This window comes from Triturus cristatus, chromosome 2_2 (genome assembly GCF_964204655.1).
Source record: "Triturus cristatus chromosome 2_2, aTriCri1.1, whole genome shotgun sequence".
NCBI lineage: Eukaryota > Metazoa > Chordata > Amphibia > Caudata > Salamandridae > Triturus > Triturus cristatus.
The window spans coordinates 969,554,890-969,578,487 of record NC_140582.1 but is presented as its reverse complement, the minus strand read 5'-3'; the positions used below and the strand labels follow the sequence as shown (position 1 = coordinate 969,578,487).

Sequence of the window (23,598 nt, the reverse complement as noted above, 5' to 3'; positions counted from 1 at the left end):
GTGTGCATGCACACCCAGTTCCTGCATGGCATGGGCTAAACAGTCTGTACTGTGCAGGAACTTGCTTTGGAGTTCTCATTTGCGGTGCCTTTTTTAAAGGCACAGCTGTAGGAATGCCACAGGACTGCCTGCCAGACCAGGAGAAAACAACTAATCTGACCGGCGGTGGAGCGATCGACTTTGGCGGTGGCAGAGCAGTGCGGAGGCGCGCCACCCCGCTCCCGCACCACCAAAGTCGTAATCAGTCCTGAAATCCTTTGCAGACAGCCGTGTGCGTTCATACGATGATCCCTTTATAGCTGCTTGTATCAGACAGGGTTCATGCAGTCATACAGAGTAGCTGAGTAGGTGGTTATAATGACACACTGAAGAAGCAATGTTGAAAACATAAACACATCAAGGCTCTTATGTTTCCACTTAAAAACACATTACTCCCAGAAGCATCCAGCACTTGGTCTGGTTGCCTTTATCTGAAGAAGCTCGCCGCCCCACGAGACCGCACAACCACTGGCTTCTCTGTTGGGAAACTCCGCTGTGTGCGCGTGGCTCACCTCGCAGCGCAGACCAATGGCACGTCACTTTCAGAAGGAGAATCAGGAAATGACGTCTTTATCTGAGAGTTATGTTGAGACACTGGTGCCAACATGGATAGGAGATAGTTAAAAGGGGGAGGGCTTTCCTGAAGGCACATCTGCGTGCGCTGGTTCAGTCTAGCGTCTCCAGCTGGGGAAAGGACCTACAAGCAAAGTAAGCGAGCTATTTGATATTATTTAGGATAAAATATATTATCAGGAGGCGCTATTGAAAATATATGTGATACTATATGACGTAGTATAAATAGACTGGGGAACGCTTTCCCTAATAATGTCCCAACTGCTAGGCGCCAGTTATCTTTTCTGTGAAGTGCAACATGCATTTTTAAAGTTTGTTTGGTATTATATGTGTGCATTTTTATGTTTAAGGAATTGCTATATAGCTAGTAACAACCAAAAATACGCAGACAAATACGCGCCAGTTATCTGTTCTGTAATGTGCAACATAAGTTTTTAAAGTTTGTTTTGTATTATACGGGTGCGTTTTTATTTTTAAAGAATTGCTATATCGCTGGCAACAAGCACACAACACGTGAACAAATAGAACGTGTAGGGTAGGCGCTCCTTGCTTTGCACTGTGTTTTATCTCGTTTGATCTGCTGATCGGTGAATTTTGATTGCACGATTGAAATGCACATCGGGATATCCAGGCATAGGGCATGTTCTCGCCTCAATGACTCTGGTGTGGGTTGTGAGTTCCGATGAAGGGATGCGCCCGTGTGCGCCTCATTGGACGCGTTTATCTGCACACGACTCTTTGGATAAACAACAGCGAATGCCGCCTTTAGCTCCAGCTGTTCCCAGAGCTTCTTTGGTCCAACTCAGTGAGACGGACAGGGAGGTAGCGCGACTTTGAGAGCTCAGTTTGACTTTTACTGCGAGACATTTTTCTACCAGCCTCTTAACAGCTACGAAAATATTTCCTGGAATGCCAGGCATTTCAAGTACTCTCCTGGCAAATAGGCTTATTGAACAATGTAAAATACCATCGAAATACAGAATTCTCATCGGTTTTTGGTAGTTTTAGATTGTTAAAAAAAAGGGGGGGGGGCAACAATTGCCTTTGGAGCCTACTGCCAGATCTGTCACGGGCAGCGGTTACCGAACAAATGCCACAGTTGCTGGTCTTGGTTCCAACTCAGGACTCTTGTCTTGCACAACCTCCTGTCTTTTTATCTCACTCTTGCAAGTTCATTTTCAGTCTCAGAGAAAGAAGTTCTTATATCTTGCAAAGTCATCCTGTGCCCTGGGCACCCCCCAACTTTTTGCTGACTGATACTGGTGTTAACTGACTCTGACTGACCCTGGGATCTGCCTAACCAGGCCCAGGGCCAGTGCTAAGCTGAAAGAGACACTTTAGAATACAGTTAAAACACCTACATACACTAGGGTACACAATGGTATGTGACTGGCATGACCTACTCTATAAGCCCCTAGTATATAATAGGGCAGGGGGATTGAAAGTACCTAGAAGTCCCTAGTACCCTAGGGCAGGGCAGTTTAGAGGCCCGCAGCTCTTTTTGCACTTGCATGTGTGCACTGCTGTAGTCTGAGGTCAGTTTCAAAGCAGCCCTGGGTGCCAGGACTGCTTTTAAAAAGCAGATTGTGCCCAAACTCGACTTTGGGGTTTCGGGAACTTAAAAATTGATAACCTGCAATATTTTGGCATATTAGGGACCCCCAGAGTCTCCCCTAGGTATTCCAGGGGTAGGGGTCAGGTATTCATAAGGTACACCTTTATAAAATGAGTTTTTATATGCCTGGGTAAAGTGAAATTACACATTTGCCTCTCCACATTGTGGTAAAGTGCTCCTCAAATTCGACTTTGATGCTAGGAGCACTGTGGAGGGAGGATCTACAATATTTCTGCAGATTCAGAACCCCTAAAGTCTCCCCTAGTTGCACATGGGGTGGGGGTCCTGTAGATATAAGCAAGGTCCTTATAAAATATGTTTTTGTAAGTCATGGAGCTGGAAAAATGGCCCAAGTCATTTTCCCCATTCATTGCAAATCCCCTGCTACATAGGTTAACATGGTAGGAAGTTATTGATTAATAACTCATGATGGGAGAGGGCTAGAAATGCCATTCAAAGACTTCCCAGAACTGTATTGATAAATCCAACAATATCATATTGTTGAATTTCTCCTAAAGTGTACATACAAGAAGTTATAAGACTTTCTTGTTTTTAAGTCCAAATTCAGTCTTCCATTTGTCTGCCCTGATTGGTCAGAGTTAAGTGGATTAGTCAGGCTGCCTTGTAGAGGTGATAAAGAGCCCCTGGGGTTAACAAGCTCTGCTGACAGGGCAGTGTGCTGTTCCATAGGAATGTCAGGCCAGGGGGGAGGAGTTGTGAACCATGGTCTTCAAAGAGGAGAGCAGAAACCAGTGTCATTTACAACTCTGAACTTCCCACCGTAGGCAGATGGTAGGATTAAGGAAGGTATTAGCAGATGCAGGGGGGGGAGTCTAAGTAAATTCACCATCCTAGGGGTGTGTTTAGCCAGCTCTTGCTGGAAAATCAGCCATTATGGATTTGGAAGATTTGATGCACTCTGGGACAAAATAATACCACACTCTACAGGATGTGGTCATATATGGGAGGAGTTACCCTCCTCCCATTGCTCAGAAGTGACCTCCTGCTTGACCCAGAGAACTAGGAATAAGTATCTGAGAGGGGCAGAACCCTCCAGATCTGCTGCTTGAAACCTACTGAAGCAAGAAGTGCCCTGTTGAGAAGTTTTGCTGTGCAAATATTTCTAAGGCCTGACCTCTGAAGACTGCACCAGCAGAAACTACAGCCCTCTGGATTATTTTGCTGAAAAATAACTAAAGAGTGGACTCCCTGAAAGCTACAGGTTAAAAGAGCTCAACTGGAACATCAGCAACTAAATCTACACCTTGGAGAACTACCAGTGGATTTGTACCGGTTTTGTACCAGTGGATTGTGGGAACTGAAGTCCTCAACTTTCAAGGACCATTTTGGAGCTTCCAGACCCTTGAAGTGAGTTTGAGACACTTTGGAACCCATTGAGGAACTTTAGGAAGAAGTTCAAGAAGTTTGGAGAACTTTGGAGCAACTTTGAAAAAAGCTCCATAGAGGGACCGACTCAACCTGGCCAGCCAGGCCGCCTGCCTTCAACCGCGAGCTGGCCAAGCCATCCAGGTTTGTCCCACTAAAAGCTCCATAGGTCCAACTTCCAGAGTTTGACCGGGACTAGAAGAAAACTGAAGCCGGCGAACCCTCACCAGATCCGACTACATGAGGAACATCGAGAGACCCCGCGAGAAAAAGTTCCAGAAAAGTTTCTAAGTCCGCTCGTAGAAAAGGTGACCGAGAGAAACCGCGAACGCCAAGCCGCCTGCCTTCCATCGCGTGCCGGCCTGGATTCCTGGGTTGCCCCGCTGAAGCGATCTTGAGAAATTTTCTAAGTCCGCTCCAGGGAAGTTGACCGGTACCTCGTCACAAGTCAATCCGGCGAGCCCTCACCGAATCTGGACTGGCTGGGAGCGTCGAGGGGCCTCGTGAAGAAAAGCTCCAGAAAAGTGTCTAAGTGTGAAGGTATAAACTGAGACCTGCCGCGAGCTGTAGCCACTCAGGGCTCCATTGCGCCCGGCCTGCAACTTTGACTTTGGCCCGGTCTATCGTGAGGAGGTATCACAATATGGTGCTATAATCTTCTAAGTGCTATATTTTATTAAATCTTTGAAAATTCATATCTCCGGTTGCCTACATTGGATTTTTGTCATTTTAAAGATAAAAATATTTCCTATTTTTATAAATTGGTGTTGGATTTTTATTATGTGTTGTGTCTTAAATATTTATTGAAATGGTGTTTTTAAATGCTTGACATACCGGTCTTTGAAGTTAAGCCTGTTTGCCCGCAGCCGCGTTACCAAGGGTGGAGCATAAGAATAATTTCCTAAAACCTATGCTGAATCCTACCATGTGTTAGTGGCCTTATTGTCAGTGGCAGACCTACATTTGCCCCTACCAATAACCCACTTTCCAACATGATAGCATTTAATTCCCTTTTTTTCTTGGCTTTTCACCAAGTAATGGTATATCAAAAATAAAAATTTTCATTTAAGAACTGAGTCTAGTCACATCTCAGAAATTCTGCACTGCTGGTGTGGAAGTGCGGAAAAAACTTTACAACTTCTGCATATAATTTTACAGCCCATTTTTCCTTTCTCTGCCCCGGTACAACACGGATTTGCTAAACCAATAGTTCTGACATGGACTGCCAAATATTGGTTTTGTCAATGTTCGTTTCGTCATGGTTTTCACAAAAAAGTGTCGTTGGGAAAGCTGTCCTCATCAATCTATAACAAATTGCTACGAGCAAAAACATTTCTTGGGCCTCTAAAAGCATATATTGCTGTAGTAGTCCCTGGGAATGAAAGGAACGGGGAACAACCTTTACAACGCAACTTTTACAACGCACTACCATTACAACGCATTTTTTACAACGCATAATCCATTACAACGCATGATATTACAACGCATGACACTACAACGCATTTTTAAAAACTACCTTTACAACGCATTCCATTACAACGCATACTACCATTACAACGCATACCATTACAACGCATAATATTACACTATACTATCCAACACTTACCCTACTGATGCACCCCCTGGAGTTAGAATAGTAATTTTTACCCCTATACTATCCAACACTTACCCTACTGATGCACCCCCTGGAGTTAGAATAGTAATTTTTACCCCTATACTATCCAACACTTACCCTACTGATGCACCCCCTGGAGTTAGAATAGTAATTTTTACCCCTATACTATCCAACACTTACCCTACTGATGCACCCCCTGGAGTTAGAATAGTAATTTTTACCCCTATACTATCCAACACTTACCCTACTGATGCACCCCCTGGAGTTAGAATAGTAATTTTTACCCCTATACTATCCAACATTTTCCCTACTGATGCACCCCCTGGAGTTAGAATAGTAATTTTTACCCCTATACTATCCAACACTTTCCCTACTGATGCACCCCCTGGAGTTAGAATAGTAATTTTTACCCCTATACTATCCAACACTTACCCTACTGATGCACCCCCTGGAGTTAGAATAGTAATTTTTACCCCTATACTATCCAACACTTACCCTACTGATGCACCCCCTGGAGTTAGAATAGTAATTTTTACCCCTATACTATCCAACACTTACCCTACTGATGCACCCCCTGGAGTTAGAATAGTAATTTTTACCCCTATACTATCCAACACTTACCCTACTGATGCACCCCCTGGAGTTAGAATAGTAATTTTTACCCCTATACTATCCAACATTTTCCCTACTGATGCACCCCCTGGAGTTAGAATAGTAATTTTTACCCCTATACTATCCAACACTTTCCCTACTGTTGCACCCCCTGGAGTTAGAATAGTAATTTTTACCCCTACACTATCCAACACTTACCCTACTGTTGCACCCCCTGGAGTTAGAATAGTAATTTTTACCCCTACACTATCCAACACTTACCCTACTGTTGCACCCCCTGGAGTTAGAATAGTAATTTTTACTCCTATACTATCTAATACTTACCTTAAATGTAATTTAAAATTATGCGTTGTAATGGTATGCGTTGTAAAGGTAGTATGCGTTGTAATGGTAGTGCGTTGTAAAGGTATTTTTTAAAAATGCGTTGTAGTGTCATGCGTTGTAATGTCATGCGTTGTAATGGATTATGCGTTGTAAAAAATGCGTTGTAAGTGCATGCGTTGTAATAGTGTGCGTTGTAACGTCATACATCCGAAAGGAACTACTGTGTGTGTGTGGAGGTGCTCTTTGTGAAAGGGCAGCAAGCCTTCACTCACAGTGAGGTCGTTTTTCAGCTGATGTGGTCTGACCTTTGCACCACGCTGTATGCTGTACTGGATGGTAGAAAAAGAAGTACCGCACATTTAAAGGCTAATGGATGATCAGGGCTAACTGAAAGCCCTATATGTAGGTATATTATATATATTGTTTAGCACAATTAAAAGGAGGTGGCTATAAATAAAATTACTAAAATACATAAAACATCTGTTTGGTTCATTCTGTGTTACACAAGCCATAAAAGTAATGCACTTGGATTTTCCCTGCTTTTGCACAACTGCACGATCACAATGATCTAGCCCCTGATGGCAGTTTTACTTCCATAGACTAAATCTGTGCATTGCATGATCTGGACATGTTTATGACTAAGCATGTAATCAAATGTGAGAATACTAAGGAATTTTCAAGCTACTGCTATCAAAGTGCACATATAGTAAAAATATGCATCCCAACCGGGATATTATTCGCTCAATGGGCAAAAGGTGCACACTAGCAATGCATCGGTCTAACCAGTGTTTAGGAGGAGAAATTGGGACAAGAAAAAAAGATGAAGAGCATGTGTATCTGTGTCAAAACAAAGAACAAGCCTTAGCAAAGCCAATGAGTAAGCATCCTTTGGTATAAAACATTATGGAGCTGATTAGGATGGCGGGGAGACCGCCACAGATAGTCAGTCTCCCCGCCATCCTAAGCAGCTTTTCCGCTGCCAGATTTTGATGGCGGGCAGTGTGCAGATGGTTGGAAAACCCGACCACCACGCATCCGACGGGCTCCCAGAGCCTGCCGGCGCGGCAGATGGCATCCCAATTCCTAAAATGGTGGCGGTCCCTGGCGGTGCCTACCAGGTACCGCCATAGTGATTAGCCTTTCCATGCCAGCCTTTCCATGCCAGTTCACCCGCCATGAAAAGGCTTGCAGGGATAAACATTGGGGGTTCGTAGCGGGCCCCCCTTCAACCCTGGCCCTTTTCTTTGGGTGTGGGGGGGGCACGTATGGTGACCCCTACATATCCATGTACAAAGTGACAGGTACCACATAGTACAGGGATATGTAAAACATCCCTTTTTAACATTGCTGTGGGTGCTGCAGCCAGCAGCACCCGCCGCAATGTTAAAGGTGGGTGATGAGACCACCACGATGGCGGCCGCATCTTAATTGTGGGACTGCCGCCTTGCTGGCGGGCGGTCCCAAATAGGAGACACTGGCGGACGGGCTTCAATCAGGCCCTATTTGTTGATTATGAGCTGGTTTGATTCTTGGCATTTTTATAATTTAGTGTGGCAATATCATGATTAGATAATCAAGCTGGTGTTTCTGCTTATATGTGCTACTCTAGAATTTATAGCAATAACGTCACCATACAGGTTTGGAGATACATTGCACTCAGAGAGCAAAGACTGGCATGAACACTATAACTCCACTTAAGAGTTATCTGGATTGGGGTGAGCTGTTTACCGCACCAGATAAATAGTGATAGTAAAGGGTGCAGTATTTACTGGGTGTAATTAAAAACTTCCAATTCCCTGTGAAAAATTAAGACTTGCATGTGAAATTTGATGCTTTTTGCTCTAAATTCCACACCTATCAGAATGTGCTTTTCCTTGAAGACTTCAGAACAACCACACAAACCTTAGTTCTCTCCCGTTAGGATGGAGGAAACACCCAGCTCAGCAGCGTCCCTGATAACACCACAGCTCGAAAAGAGTTCAAGGAACTTGTTTCCCCCGAATAAAAGACCTACGCTGGATCTCTCTTGCAGTCTGTATCATTTTGAAGATCAGCTGCAATTCTTGTCAAGCCCTCAACAACAGGAGCCCAGTTTACCTCTCAAGCACGCAAACAAACTAATCATGTGTGGGGAACAAGCAATAACTAAAGCCTGGACAGCTCAAGATTCTAGACAAACCGTTGCAAGAAGAGAAAAGGAACAGAAGCTGAACCGTTTAAAATATGGCTGCCATGATCTGGAACAGCAGCCCTGTTGCAATGCTATCATCACTGACTATCCTACAATTCAGAACACATTTGAAGACACCTCTTCAAGGAGAACAGGCCCTAAAGAGACAGTATACTCTTGACCTTCCCACAAGGATTGCATCTTTACGGGGAACATGTCCCCTCTTCAGCACTCCACTGCTCTTCAACAAGGTTTGAGCTCTACAAATAGCAATATGTGCACACATATACACAAACATACATAAATGCCATGTTTTGACCCAGTTTATATTGACAGGTTTCACCTATTAAACTTCACCAGTTGAAAATTGTGAGGTACAGTAATGACCTCAAGTCGAGCACTTCGGATCACTGTGTAAACAGATGTTTGCTTGTGGACCAGAATTTAACAGCTCACCTGTAGTCCAGGCCTAAGGATAGTCTATAGAGTGAAAACCAGGAGGGACATAGGAAGAGGTGACTCTGGAGGTATCTACATGCCTTCAACAGTTGGTAATCAGAGGATTTCTCTCTATATACAAGTAACGTAATAGAAGTGTGACACGCTCTTAGATATTAGTCCTAGGGTTTAATGAGTAAACTATTAGGAATTGACAACTGTCCTATGAGCCCACGTCTTATATGCAACACCTCATTAGATTGCAGAGTAGGGCTGGCCCTTTGATGTCATTCCCAGTATATGTTTTCCTGTCTGTGACTGACACAGCATAAACGGTGATCCCACACATGACAGGTAAACAAATGTCCATTTCAGAGTGCAACAAACATCATAGCGGGTCACAACACTAATAATATTTTTGCAAAGATGGTACCCTGTTTCAAAAACAAATGCCACAAGACCCTCATGCTACCATGGCATGGTGGACCTGTCTGCATTGTTTTTTCCCAATGATGCTACAGCCAAGGAGGCATGTGTAGATCCTGGTGACAAGACGCTGCAAGGCTGAAGGCAATTACCAAATTTGGTGAAATAGCCACAACTCCTATGGCGTAGGGTATAGGAAGAGAAGCGATGCAATTGAAGCCCTCCCATAGAGAATAAGATTAATAATGGGAAATCTGATGATGCAATATAACTGGTATTGCACTCTAGAGATGCACTAATATTCTTTAATATTTGGATATCTTGTTAGGCTGGAATATAGTTTGTGGAGCAACAGGTTCTAGTACTGCACCTATTTTGCCTCAGGTTTATACTGCAAACTGTATCACTTCCCAAATGGTAGTATGTCTGACCCCAATTAAAACGGTCGAAACAATATGCAAATGATGACGGCACCCCATTACATATCTGCATTGTGTGACGCGTTGACAGAGGTTTTGGACTGGCATAAAATCGTGAGTTAAGACACTTCACACTGCACAGTCATGCGCAAAGGTTGCAAACGTCACTGTTTGACAAACACACAGTCCAGACGCAGTTGTCAGACAGTCATATATATGCGGCGCCATTTTGAAACGGTGGGATGTGGGCTGGCTCTTCTGCGCCAATGACATAACTGTGCAGTAAGTTTGCCAGTTATAGGTGTTATTCAGCAACTTCAAATTTGATGGATTTATTACCTTGTGTTTTTACATGATATTAACACATATGGGACAGTATTCCATATGGAGTGTATCTTGCTTTAATTAGTGGACACAGGACATTTGTCTGCGGCCACCTCGATGCGTATCTGGAGAGCAGTTAGAAATAGTAAACCTAAAGCCTATGGGATGATATTTTTGTAAACGTATTTAGGGCCCAATAATTCTCTCACGGTTTTGTGACGCACAGCCAGTCCTCTTGGCAGATGAGGCTCAACAAGTATGTCTCAGCTGAGTGCACACGTTTCTACACATGAAAAACTTCACATCAACAAATTACAACTTAAAACACTCTCAGAACTTTATTCAGGGATCTCAATCAAGTATTCTCAGAGAACTCATTAATATATGTATTTTCAAAGTTAGCCATCTGGTATAGGATGTTGTATACTTTGATTTATATGTGCATATTGTCAAGAGTTATTCATTTAAAATCTCCATCAATAGCCACAAACCAAATTGCACACTCAGGTTACTGTGTATTGCCAGTGATTAATCACTGCATATCATTACAACTAGTCACCACAAGAGGACGCGCCAATAATGCAAGGAAGTCCACATGTTTGACAGCTACCCATAGCCTTAGTCAAGTTCGACTAGGCCTATTCAGTTGGGAGGGTTTAAATGAGCCCAGAGCCACAGGGGCGCATTTAGTGCACACTTTCCACAAGAATTCCCAACGTTCAAGTGAGCTTAGGGATACTGTGTGTAAGCTATAAGTAAGATGTGAACAGCAGGAGATATTATTGCCACTTAAAGCTAAAGAAAACGTACTTTAAGACTACAAAGAAGGTCAGGCGTCTATTTAACAGAAAAGAGAATTCATTCTTGCAATGCCAAAGCGAGATTTAGCACTTTAAAAATTCAGAAGTGAATGTGCCCAAACATTTCGCACAGAAGAGATGTTCCCCCAATGACATTTAAGAAGGTCACATGAGAATGAAAGTCCACATTTTGCACAGAAGCTGCATCTGTCTGTTCTTTAAATTGCAATATTTTTGGCTTTTCAGTTGTTTTAACAGGAAAAAGCTACAAACTTCATTCTCATAATGTGTAGGAAATATGGGCTGCACAACTGGTAGTGGTAAATGTTTGGGTTTTTTCAGATTAACGCAAGCCATCCCTCCTGGCAGACACAAGGGCCCTAGACCCAGCGGGCTGTCGCCATCGCCTGTATCGGAGGGGCAAAGGGGCTCCTGTCACAGACGGGGGTTCTAGTGGACACCTGCAACAGGGAGTAATGGAGGCACAGAGGGGCCTTCAGGGGATTGAGGGCTACAAAAGACGGGACATAGTGGGTATCTCGGCTTTGGGGGATGTCCGGCAGGAAGGTCCGCTGACTTCCTTTGCAGATCTGCAGGCTGAGTATGATCTGGCAAGCAGTCAGTACCTGAGATACCTGCAGATGCAACACATCCTTAAGAAACATGTCCCCCCATTTGGCAGACCCGCCAGAGGAATTCTCCCTCGAATACAGGATACTGGCCCGTCCCCTGCACAGTCACACCATCTCACTGATATACACAACACTCCTAGCTCATAGTCCCCCCCCCCCCACTAGACTCACTCAGACACAGGTTTGTACCGGGCCTAGGTAGACTGGTGGATGATGCATGGGGTGAGGCCTACCACTACCCTAGGGAAGTGGCACTACAAGCCGGCTGCTGCCTGGTACTGTTAAAACTGCTCCATAGAGCATACTATACAGGAGTGACAGTGCTCAACAAAATGGCGCATTGTAAGAATGGCCTGAGCTTGAGAGGATGTGGGCAGATGCGGACAGAGAGGCTCTTTACTGTATGGGAGTGCCCGCCAGTGAGGAGGTACTGGGAAAGAGTTGGGGAGAGAATATCTGGGGTGCTAGAGATGCAGTCACACCTCACACCCGAGCTAATCACGTTGGGCATACGGGGTAAGCAAACGCTGGAAAGGTACACATTGCTCTTCTGCATCATTGCCCTGGTGGTTGCCGGGGGAATCACAGTAAAATGATGGGGCAGCCCTATTGCGCCACGGTGCGGCGTGCGGGAATGGGCAAGGAACTTGGACTGATGCATGAGAGCAGAGGAGCTGGTATACAAAGTGCATGGCCGCCCTTGCAAATTTGAGAGGATATGAAATCCATTGAAGAATGAAGACCACTCAGTTAAAGGGAAACTGCTAACCTTAACTACCACATTATCCTTGCTTCAAGGCTGCCTGTCTGGCAAAGTGTGGGCTGGGCGAGAGTGGGGGGCCAGTTGTATGTTGCATACAAATATTTATTAGAATATATATATATATATACATATATATATTTTTTTTTTTTGTTTTTTTGTTTTTGTTTTTTTTTGTTTTGTTTTTTGTTTTTTTTGTTACTGGGTTAGAGCAGTGTTTCTCAAACTGTGGGTCGCAGCCCACAGGTGGGTCCTGAGCCGATTTTTGGTGGGTTGTGAAAGTCTAAGCAATAAATAAAGATGCCTTTAAATTCTGGATTTATATGGTCTCATTTGCTGCACTTAAAGGACAGAGGTCAGACGTCAGAATGTTTATTCTGACAAATTGTGGTTATATTTTATAACATGAGCATTGGTGTTTACAAACTCCTCTCACTTTGCAGTCAGAGAAAGAAAAGTAATGCAAATTATTTGTCAATCTTGCTGAGGTACAGGGAATGTGAAAAGAAAGGCTGAAGGATGTAATTTTCTATAACACACAACTACATCTAAATACCTGTAAATTAAATGTACACATTCTGCAGTTAGGAAAGTAAAAATGAAGCACATTTTTTAAAAATTCTGAAGTACAATGGAAACAGAAACTTTAACAAATCAAAACACTTTACTTGGTGATGCACAAATGATAAATATTCACTGAAACCTGTTTTCCATACTTTATCATTTGTGTTCAAGATAGATTTATCAGTAAAACAGTATGCAGTATGCTTGTTCGGTGACCATTTCAATAAAAAATGTGCTGCTTGTAAACAGTGCTTTATTCACATAAAAAATCACCCACCTTACTTCCAATAAAGCTGGGTGGTTCGCAAACATTTGTTGTTCTAAAAATTGGGTTGTTCTAAAACGTTTGGGAAGCACTATGTAAAAGCATAATGTTAAAATAAGACAGTTACACATAACGATTGTAATCACAGCCTTAATTGCCAGATAGTGGTAATCACAAATAAATACACTTTGACACCTGGCATTCTAGCATTTTACCATTCTATATTGCGAAATCTTATAATTTTCTCCTCAAATCTCTTCTGCTGCCTATGTGCACACTTTTCCAACTCTGCTAAGTAAGAGAAATGTAAGGGGCCGATGAGAGTAGGAGTGAGAAGTAAAGAGAAGAGTATAAGTAGAGTGAGAAAGACGCTAGGGATACAGATACAGAAGAGGTAAAGAGATATGGAAGATAGGGAGAGGCATAGAGGAAAAGGGTAAAGGTCATGTCACCAGAAAGAACAAACATAGGAAATGCATTTGGTTGCATTTGGTTGAGTTAGAGCTATTGGCGCTGTAAATGGCAATTTCTTTTACCCATGTGTTATGGGGTGTATGTATGTGGTGTGTAGTGGAATTATGTGGGTTGGATTGGAATTGTAGCATTGTGTGCAGTGGTAATATGTGGATAGTAATCATGTGGTATTGAGTGTACTGGAATTATGTGGAGTGGGACCGTGTGTTATGGAGTGTAATTATGTCGGTTTTGTTTTGTATTGTGGAGTGGTATGTAGTGAAGTTTAATTATGTGGTGTGCTGTTGAATTTTGTGGCATGATGTGGAATTTTGTGGTGTGGATTGGATGTATGAGGTGTGTTGTGTAATTGTGTTGTTGAGTTGAATTATGTGGTTTAGTGTTGATTTCCCTTTTTGGTGATAAAAAAAACAAATAGGTAGAAGCTAAGCTTTGTGTTATTTTTTTTATTTTTTTAAAGCATTGTTAAATACATTAGGTTTCGCCTATGTGATTAAAACGTTTTATAGGTTGTAAATTGTAGCTTGAGCAGCAGTTGTATAAGTTACTGAAACTTCGTAAAAGTTTAATGACTTGTTTATTGAGACAGGCAATATGAGCAGTAATGGTGTTTTTCACACAAATATAGATTTTTCGCATTTGCCACATAATCCGTCATCAAATGGATAATCTGCAGATAAAGAAAAACGTTTCTAGCCTAAGCGGTTCAAAAGTTACTGAAAACACAGTGACATGTGTTGCCACACAGGGGAATGCCCTCTGTAAAGGTTGTCCGGTTATCTTTCTGTTGTTTATAGTTATATGTGGGTGTTTAGCCAGTACTAATGAGCTGCGACCTATGCCCAGACAGTGCTAACAAGTGTCACAAGTGCTGGAAGTAAGCTCAAGTTCAGAGATGGGCACCTCCCCCAGCAGGCACATGCATCCTTGCTACACCTCTGCATGATGTGCATAAGCGCCCTCCATCAGACAGCTGAGGGAAGCAAGGCTTGGAGTAAGAGCACCTGGACCAACATCACCAACGACGACACCATCAAGATTAGGAAAACACCATCCACTCCGGATCCCCGGAAGACCCCTGCCCACACCACATCTTTAACAAAGCCGGCAGCACCATCGCACCCCATCTTCGGAAAACCATCAACATCTCCTTCAAGGCAGCAACCTTCCCGGAGAGCTGGAAGCACGCAGAGATCAACGCTTTACTCTAGAAACCCAAGGCGGACCCGAAGGACTTCAAGAACTTCCGACCCATCTCCCTGCTCTCATTCCCGGCGAAGGTCATCAAAAAGGCCGTCAACAAACAACTGACCAGCTTCCTCAAAGAGAACAGCATCCTGGACCCGTCCCAGTCCGGGTTCTGCAGCAACCACAGCACCAAAACTGCCCTCATCGCCGCCACCGACGACATCAGGACCCTGCTCGACAACGGAGAAACCGCGGCCCTCATCCTCCTGGACCTGTCAGCCGCCTTCGACACGGTCTGCCACCGCATACTACGAACACGCCTCTACGACACCGGAATCCAGGAGAAAGCCATGGACTGGACCAACTCCTTCCTCTCTGGCAGAACACAGAGCGTCCGCCTCCCCCCCTTCCTCTCCGAAGCCACCGAGATCATCTGCGGAGTACCCCCAGGCTCATCCCTCAGGCCAACGCTGTTCAACGTCTACATTGTACCGCTCGCCCACGTCGCACGACGGCACCACCTCAACATCATCTCCTATGCCGACGACACCCAGCTGATCCTCTCCCTCACCAAAGACCCCCACACTGCCAAAACCAACCTCCACAAAGGAATGAAGGCCGTCGCGGACTGGATGAGAAACAGCTGACTGAAGCAGAACTCGGACAAGACGGAGGGCCTCATCCTCGGATCCACCCCCTCGGCCTGGGACGACTCCTGGTGGCCGACTGCACTAGGAGCACCCCCTACACCCACCGACCACGCACGCAACCTAGGGGTCATCCTCGACTCCACCCTCTCCATGACGAAGCAGGTCAACGCCGTCTCCCCCTCCTGCTTCAACACCCTCTGCATGCTTCTCAGGATCTTTAAGTGGATCCCCACTGACACAAGAAGGACGGTCACCCAGGCCTTCGTCAGCAGTAGACTGGACTATGGAAACGCACTCTACGCAGGAGCCCCGGCCAAACTCCTGAAACGGCTCCAACGCATCCAGAACGCATCCGCACGCCTGATCCTTGACATCCCTCGCCGCAGCCACATCACACCCCACTTGAGAGACCTGCACTGGCTCCCCATCAACAAGAGGATAGCCTTCAAACTCCTCACCCACACACACAAGGCACTCCACAACATCGGACCAGCATACCTCAACAACCGACTCAGTCTCTACAACCCCACCCGCCAGCTCCGCTCAGCAGACCGTGCCTTAGCCACCGTCACCCGCATACGAAGAATGACCGCCGGCGGCAGATCTTTCTTCCACCTCGCCGCCAAGACATGGAACACCCTCCCCATCCTCCTGTGGCAGACCAAAGACCTTCTAACCTTCAGGAGATTCCTCAAGACCTGGCTCTTCGAACAGTAGCAGCTCCCCCCCAGCGCCTTGAGACCCTCAGTGGTATGTAGTGCGCTCTATAAATTCTATGATTGATTGATTGCTTGGATGTGGTGCAATGCCCAGAGCTGCCAACTTTAGAGCTGGGGAACCAGGTTTCGAGTCTCGGCAAATTACTTAATCACCTCATGCTTACCAAAAAACATGTATGTGTCATTGTGTAATGTAACTGGTGCTCAATTAAAGCACTCTGATACCTTCGAATACATCACGCTGTCTAAAAAAAAGGAGGAAGTGATTCTTCCACAAGGGTTGCAGTGACACTACGGGGAGGGTGACAGACATGGAAACAATCAGCGCAGTACCTGGAGGGTCCATTAGACAAAAATAATATTCCAAAAAAGCACAACTTCAAAAACTACATGCAGTCGCAAAAAGACATTGATTACAAAGTAAAAAGAAGCTCCAGCAACAAAAATAAGCCTATCTCGCTGAGGCTCCCCAGGTTGGGAATTCGCAGTAGACACCGCCAGCAGCCGTAGACCGCAGTCCCTATGAGAGGGGGCCACTTTGAGGGGGGTTTGCAAGGTGCAGTTAAGGAAAGATCTTCAGACTTGCACCCAATTGTATTGGACTGTGAATGCCGGGAATACAGTGAACGCAATGTTACCAAACAACTCCAGCACTATACGCTGTACGAAAACTAAAGCAAAGAAAGCGCAATAGCTTACCCATTGGATTTTATGCAGTTACTCTGTAGTTTATGCAATACCATTGTGGGGCATAGCACTCAGAAGTATGGCAGTTACAAGATGGTGCCTTTTGCAGTCCACCCACTCATTATACCACTTACAAACATATAGCAAGAGTCCCCTAAAAGGTTTACTCCTGCACACATCAGTAGCCTTCCCTTGTAATTTCAAGTGCTGGAGGTAAGAGCAGGTTTGGAGACAGACAACTCCCCCAGTAGGCACATGCATCCTTGCTACACCACTGTAGGATGTGCTTAAAGCACATCCGTCAGACAGCTGAAGAAAGCAAGGCTCGGAGTAAGCGCATAATGTCCCGGACGTGGTGTAACAGCCAGAGCGGCCAACTTTGGAGCTGGGGAACCAGGTTCGACTCTTGGCGTGGGGCCAACTTCCTGTGATTCTGGGCAAATCACTTATAATCCCCATACTACTACCATCGAGTACTGTAACTGGTGCACAAATAAAGCGCTTCTATGCCTTCAAATCCATCGCGCTATCTAAAAAAACAAATGAAAAGTGGGATGGGCTCTATGCGCAGCCAATAATGGACAAAGCAAATGAAAAGCGGGACATGATAATAAAAACAAGCAGCCAAAGCAAATGAAAAGTGGGAAGGGCTAATGAGAACAAGCAGCGATGGGTGGAAAGTAACAATTTGAAAAAAAAGTGTTCTCCCGCACAACAGATAAAGAAGGAAAAAATAAGGAAACTGCTTGGCCGGTGCTCTTCAGCCTTAAATTGAAGTGAGGTATCGACTGCACAAATGAGTTGGGAGGCAGGAAAGAAGAGTGACACTGGAGTGAACCTATAGTAAGCAGCCGGCAGGATCAACGTTGTTTTTAAGATTACAGCATGTCCTGCAGACAGCACATGTGCACTGGCTAGGCTTGACCTGAAAATACAGAAAGGTTGAAAAAGTAGAAGGTAGATAGAGAAAGCGAGGTTGAGAGACATGTTCGTTTTAGAGCGACACAGAGAGGTAGAGCTAAAAATTGGGAAAATTAAATGTAAAGAGTCGAAGAGTTGTGGGGTGTACCGAAGGGTGAGGTAGACAGTGAGTGGTGAGGTATAGTAGAGAGGAAGGATGTGTGGTAGAAAGGGGGGGAGGTGAGGTAGAGAGAATTATGGTAGAGGAGATAATTGAAATACAGAAGGAATTGATTAGAGAGGTAGTAATAATAAAGAAAAAGTAGCGTAGAAAGAGGGTAGCAAGAAGGAAGTAATGTAGTGAAAGGTGAGGTAGAGGGAACAGAGGTAGAAAGCGAGAGAGTGAAGTTAGAGAGGTAAGGTGACAAGCAAATGATGAGATAAATTGAGGTAGTGAAAGAGATGTGCTGTAGAGCAAGAAATGAGGGTGTGAGAAAAAAGAGGTAGAGAGTGCTAAGGGGGAAGGGTGAGAGACGGATAGACAAAGGTGAGGTATAAAGAGATCGAGCGAAAGATAGAGAAGTAAGGTAAAGGGAGACAAGAAGCCGGGAAAAAGGGGAAGATATTGGAGGAGGAAGGTGACAAGGAAAGAGAGCACTAACATACAGAGCCCCAAATTTCCCTCAATGTCTCGCTTGGTGATAAAGTCACAGTTCTTTTTTTTCACTGTATTTCCTAAATGATTTTAGTGATATCAGTTCATAACACAACATTGCAATGGAGTAGCTATCAGTTGAGAAACATGCCGCTTCAATCCAGTTTGCACAATATATGAATTGTTCCTTCCAATCATTGTGAACCAGGAGTTGGTAAGGGATGTTACAATTGTTTGGACTCATAACCAGCAAAACCAAGATGAGCCTACGGAAGCCATTCAGGCAATAAGTAAACATGCATGACCCATGTCCGAATGTATTGGCCCCTTGTGGGTATGTTGGTGCATGCTTGATGGGGGATCAAGACAACCAGGCCCCACATGGGAGAGTAACAGGGCAGCAGGAACCAAAATTGTATCAGTCTCTCCAGTTTAAACGTAACTATGCATCATCCCTCCCTTCCCCCCACATGCTCGTGGGGGCAATATCTGCCTTGTCTCCATTTTGATGAAGCGCATATCCACCTTTTCAAGGAGGTTGGTTATCTGACATGGCTTCTAGCTTTGCCAGGAACCCGTCCCAATGTGTGCACTGAGTCTTAAACCTCACAGTGTATCAGTTTTAGTGACAGCCCATTTGCACAGATCCCTCAGACATTCCCCGAGGCCCTGGGCTGTAGCTGCCTTCCAGGACATTGCTGTGTGTCATTTCACCAGCACCAGTGCTACTTCCAAAAATGTACAAAAACGTTTGGTAGTTTTGGTGCGCCTAGTAAACAAGTCTCCATCTCTCTAGGGACCAATCTCCCCGCCACTTCAGATAAGTCCGTTAGGACTTCCTCCCAGAAGGGCTCTATCACTGGACAGAGCCACATGATGTGGTTACATTTGCCTCTACTTCCATGCAACAGGGACAGTTCGTAGATGCCCGAGTACATTTGCCCTATCTGTTTGTATTTGTATTTGTATTTGTATTTGTATTTATATTTATATAGCGCACTGTAACCCAAAGGCATCCTGGCGCTGCGGTAAGGTTCTTCTGCCGATCTGCTTGCGGGCTAACTAATTAATGAGCTAAAGCCTGCACCCTAGGGAAAAGCCACGTTTTTATACTTCTCCTGAACTTCAATAGATCTTGTATCTGTCTGAGCTCCACTGGTAGGCTGTTCCATAGGCGTGCTGCAGCATAGCTGAAAGCTCTTCCTCCTGATTTAGCTTTCTTAATCCGGGGTATATTAATCAGCCCGGTCGAAGAGGACCGAAGGCTGCGGGTAGGGGTGTACCAGTTGAATTTAGATTGCATCGGTAACAGTCCCATCCCATGCAGGGCCTTGAAGACAATGCACAGTGATTTAAACTGTATCCTCTGGAATACCGGAAGCCAATGTAGCTCCGACAATGCCAGGGATGTGGAGGATTGTCTAGGTCTGGCTAAGGCCAGCTTGGCTGCAACCCTTTGAACTCTTTGGAGTCTCCCAATCAAGTACCTAGGAGACTGTTTGGGGGGCAAATATGTATGGCGAAGGTAGCTGAATTGCGTAATACTCAGTCTGGAATTTTTGAAGATAAGCTTCACACTGCTGAGGCTCCATGCCCATCTGTTTGGGGTCAGTTTGTGGTCTATTTGTTATTCCCACCACTCCTCCTGTCCCTGCAACTGTGTCCCCGGAGTCTGCAGTAGAGCAGCATAAAGACCTGTGATAGCCTGTCTTGAGGCTCCACGAGTGAGCACAACCTGCAGGACCATCGAGGTATCTGGGGCTATCTGACTGGCAGCCTAGCTGGTAGTCGCCTGCTGTATTAGGGCATTATGCAACAGAAATTGACCTTCACCTACATTATACACCACCCAAAGGTGCTCAAAAGATCTCAAATTACCTTTTTGAACAAATCTCCCCGAACCTATATGCCCGCTTCAGCCCATGCCTGCACATCATAGATCTGCGCCATCCTATCACACCCCAGCAGTGACCATAGTGGAAGCTCCGGTGCATAAGGGAGCACCATTTTGCCACTTTTATTATTACATGGTCTCCTTTGCTCCCTGTGTCTGTGCTCATCAACCAGTCCAGTATGGGTCGCCCTTTCCGGAATGCCTCTATTACCCCCAGGTCCCTCCGTCCTCGACACCGTCATGGACAAGTGAGATGTAACAATCTCACTGACAGAAAAAGAACGAAGGAATGCTGGACCTACCCTTCCTCCTCCCACTGGGAGTACTTAAGGAGTACCGTCCCAGCATTCCTCCTGTTCTTTTTCTGTCTTCCTGACGGTGTGAGGACGCGGCAGGAGCGGGGGCGCTCCTGCCTTCTTTCTGGATATCGCGTTGTGGCAGCTGGTTCTTACCTGGTGCCGGCGGCCCTTCGTTGTTGGCCTCTCCCTCCCTGCTGGGCTTGGGGGGAGTGGCGCGGGCCTCTCCATTTTCGTGAACCTCGCGGCGGTGTAATACCGCGTTGGTTTCTTCTTGGCCCGATGGCCGCCTCCCCTGGCCTGCCGGGCTTGCTGGGGGGCGCGGCCGAGCTGCTCCTCTGGATTGGTTGGAGCTCCTTCCCCGGCCAGAAGTCGTCATGCCTGACTTCCGGTTTTTGAGCGTGTGGACGGAAGTCAGGCGCCTCGAGGTTACCGGCTCTGGGAAACTCGTTATAACGAGCGTTTGGGGTGAGTACCGCATAGCGGTTGTTATCTCTGGCGATTTTGCTGTTGTTGGTGTGTTCTTTACGATGGGAAAGCATTCCAGGAAAAGATATCACCGGGAGAGGTCTTCCTCTTCTTCTAGTGCTTCCAGGTCTCCCTCACCTGCCAGGTCCAGGCGCCGTGATGCTGGTGCTGATGCGCATATTAAGCGCTTGATCAGGGAAACCTTGACTGAGATGGGTGATGTTGCATCCCGTCGCAGGTGTCCTGCTCCTGTTTCTTCGGCCTCTAGTGGCGATGAGTCTGCTGGTTTGGGGGATGAAGAGTTGAAGGGCAAATATGTGGACAAGGATGCTATGACCATTATTGTGCAGCATGTTAAAGAGGACATGGGGTTCCCTGACGAGGACGCGCCTAGTACCTCTAGGGGCCCTTTGTTGCGACAATTTCAGAGTGCTGCCACTGTCGATGTACCTGTCCATCCCTTCATCAAGGATGTTTTGAAGCGCGAGTGGGCTGATCCTGATCGCATCCTGATTCCGCGTTTCATGGCTAAACTCTATCCTCTGCAGGATATGGCTACTGAACTGCCTGATACAATTCCTATTGACTCATTTGTGGCTAGTTTGGTGGGGCGTACTTCCCTTGCTGAAGATGCTGTGCTGAAGGATCCGGTTGACAAGAAGGCGGATGTGGCGCTCCGTAAGGTGTATTCTGGTTCCCACCTGGCCTTGAGGGCGGGCATCTACGGGACTTATGTACTCGCAGTCCCTGTTGTCTGACCTGAAGTCTCTCTATCAGTCTATGGATAATGCCACGGACTGTTCTAGTTTGCTTGAGCAGATTGAGCGTCAGGTGGAGCTGCTGTCTGATGTCTCCTTTGACGTTGTGCGTGCTTCTGCTCTGTCCGGAGGGGCTTGTGTGGCTGCCCGTCGCAGTCTTGTCCTTAAGGACTGGAAGACGGACTCTGCGCAGAAAGCATGCGCTTTGAGGTTGCCCTTTCAGGGTACAATGTTGTTTGGGGGGGAGTTGGAGGCAAAGTTGCACAAATTATTTAAGGAAAAGAAGCATTCTTCTTCTTTTAAAGTCTCCGCTACTGCTCCTGTCACTTCTAAACCCAAATCTTTCTTTCGCCCTGCTTCTCGTAGGCAGTTTGTGAGAGGCCAGGGTAGGTTTGCTTCTGGCCGTGGTCGGGACCGTAAGGCTAAGTCCCCTCCTCCTGCCAAGCCACGTTCCTGACTCTTTGGCGGTGGTTCCCGGGTTGTTGGTTGGAGGGCGGCTGCACTTCTTCCTGGATGCCTGGGTTCAGTCTTGTTCCGACATCTGGGTGTTGGACATCATTCGCCAGGGTTATGTTCTGGAGTTTACGGCTCCTCCTCCAGACTCGGGTGTTCGGCCAACTCCTTGGCCTTCGAGTCGTGTGAAGCGGTCTCATCTTTCTCTCGGGATTCTGGACCTTCTTCGGAAGGGTGCCATTCAGGAGGTTCCTCCGTTGGAGACGGGGTTAGGTTTCTATTCCCTGGTCTTTCTGGTTCCAAAGAACACGGGGGGTTTCCGCTTGATTTTGGATCTGCGGGTTATGAACAAATGGGTGGCCAAGATTCCTTTCCGCATGGAGACCTTGCAGAGGGTGATTCCATTGGTGCTGCCGGGTCACTTCATGTGTACCCTCGATCTTCAGGATGCGTATTACCATGTCTCGGTCCATCCTCGATCCCGCAGGTTTCTGCGGTTTTGTGTTCAGGGGCGTCATTACCAGTTCATGGTGTTGCCATTCGGTCTCCGGTCGGCGCCAAGGGTGTTTACGAAGGTGGTGGCGCCTTTGGTCGCGTGGCTTCATCTCCAAGGGGTCATGGTGTACCCCTATTTAGACGACTGGTTGATCCATGCTCCATCTCGGGTCCTGTTGCTGGAGGCCAGGGAGGTGGTGTGCTCGGCGTTGCGGGCCCATGGTTTTCTGATCAACTTGCCCAAATGTCAGCTGACGCCGTCACAGGACATGGTTTTCATTGGGGCCCGCTTCCGTTCGGATCTGAACCGTGTGTTCCTCCCCGAGCCTCGGGTTGTGACGTTGGTCTCCCTTGCTCGTCGTTTCCGGGTAGGGGGTGCTTTTCAGGTACGCCTTTGGTTGCGTCTTATGGGTCTGATGGCGGCGACAGTTTTTACGGTGGTCTGGGCACGTTTTCATCTGCGCCCCCTTTGGGTGTACCTCCTGTCTCTCTGGGATCCCCTGTCCCGCGACTTGGATGTTCTTATTCCTGTGTCTCCGGTGGTCCTCCCGGTTCTTCTTTGGTGGTCTGTGAGGGATCATCTGTCTTTGGGTCTGCCCCTGCAGTCTTCTCCTTCTCTGGTCTTGACGTCGGATGCCAGCGCCTTGGGTTGGGGGGCGACCTTGGGGTCTCGTTCCCTTCAGGGTCGTTGGTCCCTCCTGGAGAGCCGCCGGTCGTCCAACTGGAGAGAGCTCACGGCGGTGTCCCGAGCTGTGATGGGTTTTCGGGATCTGTTGCTCGGTAGGAACGTGTTAGTGCGGTCCGACAATATGGTGACGGTGGCTTATCTGAATCATCAAGGGGGGATTCGTTCGGCTTCCTTGAATGCGATAGTGGTGCCCCTGTTTTGTTGGGCGGAGGGCCATCTGCTGTCTCTGACGGCGGTTCATCTTCGGGGAGTGGACAACTTTGTGGCGGATGCCCTGAGTCGGTGCTTTCCGGATTCTCTGGAGTTGTCTC

The 23,598-nt window shown here is 46.3% G+C and overlaps 1 protein-coding gene across 1 annotated transcript in view; it reads left to right on the top strand.

Annotated features, from left to right (window-relative positions):
* The first annotated feature begins 651 nt into the window (after positions 1–651).
* Positions 652–23,598, top strand: part of C1QTNF7 (C1q and TNF related 7) — a 227,725-nt gene continuing 204,778 nt past the window's right edge. The window contains exon 1 of the mRNA XM_085642398.1: positions 652–747. The gene's annotated coding sequence lies outside the window, so the exon portion shown is untranslated. The remainder of the gene's footprint in view (positions 748–23,598) is intronic.